This window comes from Mus caroli, unplaced genomic scaffold (genome assembly GCF_900094665.2).
Source record: "Mus caroli unplaced genomic scaffold, CAROLI_EIJ_v1.1 scaffold_13076_1, whole genome shotgun sequence".
Lineage (NCBI taxonomy): Eukaryota > Metazoa > Chordata > Mammalia > Rodentia > Muridae > Mus > Mus caroli.
The window spans coordinates 12,465-15,422 of NW_018389465.1; positions in this window are offsets into that span (position 1 = coordinate 12,465).

Below are 2,958 nucleotides of genomic sequence, written 5' to 3' on the forward strand. Positions count from 1 at the left end.
TGTTTACACAAATGCCTTCAGAAAAAATAGTAGCAGTTAACATTCACAATGAAGGTTAATGCATTTCAAATTCATCAAACATTGAGAAGATTTAACAAATTTACATGCTTTACAAAAATATCATCACAATTAGTATGTTGTTCAGATCAACATGTCTTTATAAATAACCATTAAGCACTTATTAAATTCTCTTTAGCATAGTTCACTAGACAGTTATTTCTTAAGCATTTCTTCCATTTAGTCTTGGCATGTAACTGATTTGTTTTTCATGGATTTACTTGTTAGTCATACTATATGAATTGAATTGCCTTCTACCTATCCATCTATCTAATATATATTTTTATATATTAGAATATAAATACTTATTTAAGCTTTGCAGAATTCAAACTTACCCTACTTGACCACTCTAAAACTTGACGCTATGTGATCAAGTTTAGAGAGGTAATTTTGTATTTATTAAATACTGAGGGTATAAATAAATACAACAAATGGTTGTTTTTAGTAATTATTATAACTAAAAGCACATACAGAGAATATCATTGATATTGATGTAGGAAAATCAATGTGCTAATAATTTTATAAATTATTGAAACTATAAGAACAGTACAAGGTATGGGCATGAATGCAAAATTCTTGAGTTCTCCCTCATCCATACATACCATTAAGGGAAGGATATTTTTTAAGACCCTGATAAGAAGTTTTGACAATTGCCAGTCAATTCTTCATGATGTAGGAAGGTTATTTTCTATGTTGTCAATGTTGAAGTCAATAGACCTAGCAAATCACTCTTTATAACTTGACAATGCCTATGAAACAAATTGAAGCATATATAAGAAAATGTAAAGTCTTCCAAAGATAATTTCTGTGTCTAGACTCAATACTTTAGCCTCTACTCTTCCTAGAGACTCTTGAGGCTGACTCTGCAGGTATTAGACCCTCTGCTCCTAACATTGTGTAGGCTGTGTCCTTTAAATAAATTGCCCTTTCTTCTCTGTTTTTTGTTTTCTTCTAGTCAATCTTCACTAATGAGTCCTAGCATGTTTTAAAATGACAAAGACACCAGAAAAGGGGCATTAAGGAACATGTGAGGCTAGGTATGTAGTCCAATTGTATAGTGTTTGGTCAGCATGCCCAATGTTCAATGAAACCACCCAACTACCTCAGGATGACGAGATCTTCACTCTATTGATGAATATTTAGTGCAACTTCATTCAGTGATGCATACTTCAGAATCATGTTTCAATATCATGGAGGGATGAGACAATATATGGAAAACCATAACCCAGTTTCCTAAATTCTGCTTCCCCTGTGAATGATAAGATGGGTGTGGTACATTTCTAGCCTCTTGACACACACTTTTTTTTTCTCCCCTACCTTCTATTTTTGTCCCAGCTCTAGAGAATAAGCATTTTCCTGAGCTCTCTATTTCTGTCTTGATTTCGTGATTTTAAATTATTTTTTTTTAACAGGGATGGATCATGGCTTAACATTACGATCAATTGTTGATCTGGAGGACTTGATTGGGTTCCCAGCATCTATGTTATGTGGCTCACAATCTCCCTTCCCTATCTTATTTGGGGGTCTGATGTCTTCTTCTGTTGTCTATGGGCATCTTTGTGTACACTTGCACATATCTATACACAGACACATGCACATCAATAAAAATGAATCTTTAGACATAAAAAAAAGTTATGTGTGGTAACATGTATCTGTAATCCCAGTTCTCCTGTGAAAGATGAAAGGTGAAGATAAGAGGATCCTTGGGAGACTGGAGGCCAGGTAGCAAACAATAAAACCTTATGTATTGTGAAAAATACATGAGTTTTAATATCCTCTGACCTCTACATAGACAGAGAGACACAAAGGCAGAGACATAGAGAGATACAGATAGAGACAGAAGGACAGAGAGACAGAGAAACAAGGAGTGAGAGACAGAAGGAGACAGAGAGGACTTAAAAGCAGAAGGACTACATAGCTCATTCTTGGTAGCAGTGCAGACCTATGTCCCAGAACTTGGAAGGCTGAGGCTGGAGATCCCTATGAGTTTGAGATCAACCTGGGAGCCAGTGAATCTCTCCCCACAGAAATCCAAATTAAATTACATAGTTCAGCTCAATTTCCTAGACCTGTTATTAGCTTGAAATGATATGGCTTAGGAGAATAATTGAAGAGTAATTGTACGGAACCACAGAGACACTAAAATGTTTATTAATATTTATCACAAAACAAATACTTCAACTGTATGACAATAATACAATTCAGAGATATGACAAAGATATATATTATCATACCCAAAAGATTGTCCTGTGAATATGCAACTGGGAAGAAAAAGAAAATACTCTCAAGCTCAAAGGACAGCAAAGGAATAGCCCACTATCAAGATAATTTACCTTGGATCGCCAAGGGTGATTCCTAAATCCTGACAAAAATCATGTTCGTTTTATTCAGTGTGGGCACAGAAAGTTTGCAGGTCTGTGGTTCACTGCAGTGTCTACACCACATTTCACACCTTCCCTGCAATGCACCTCTATAATAAGAGGCTGTGAGTCCCAGAGGAGTCCAAGTGATGAAGTAACTCATTAAAGACAGTAATTATCCAGGACCTCTACAGGGCCACTTCTCTCAGTGACCTACAGAGATGACTAATAATAATCACTGACCACAGATGAATACACTTTGAGGGTAGTGAAGTGGGAGAGAAACTCATGGGTGGATGTTAACTTGTTTGTTTCGTGTAGCTTATTCTTTGTGGGGCTAAGAGGAGTGTTTGAGCAGTTACTAAAGTAAACCGAGACTACATGCTGAACAAAAAAGATTTCTTAGAAGAAATTTTTAGTGTTTTATTTCTTTTTTTTTAATCAGATATCTTCTTATTTATACTTCTTTCTTCCTCTCTCTCTCTCTCTCTCTCTCTCTCTCTCTCTCTCTCTCTCTTTCTTTCTTTCTCTCTTTCTCTCT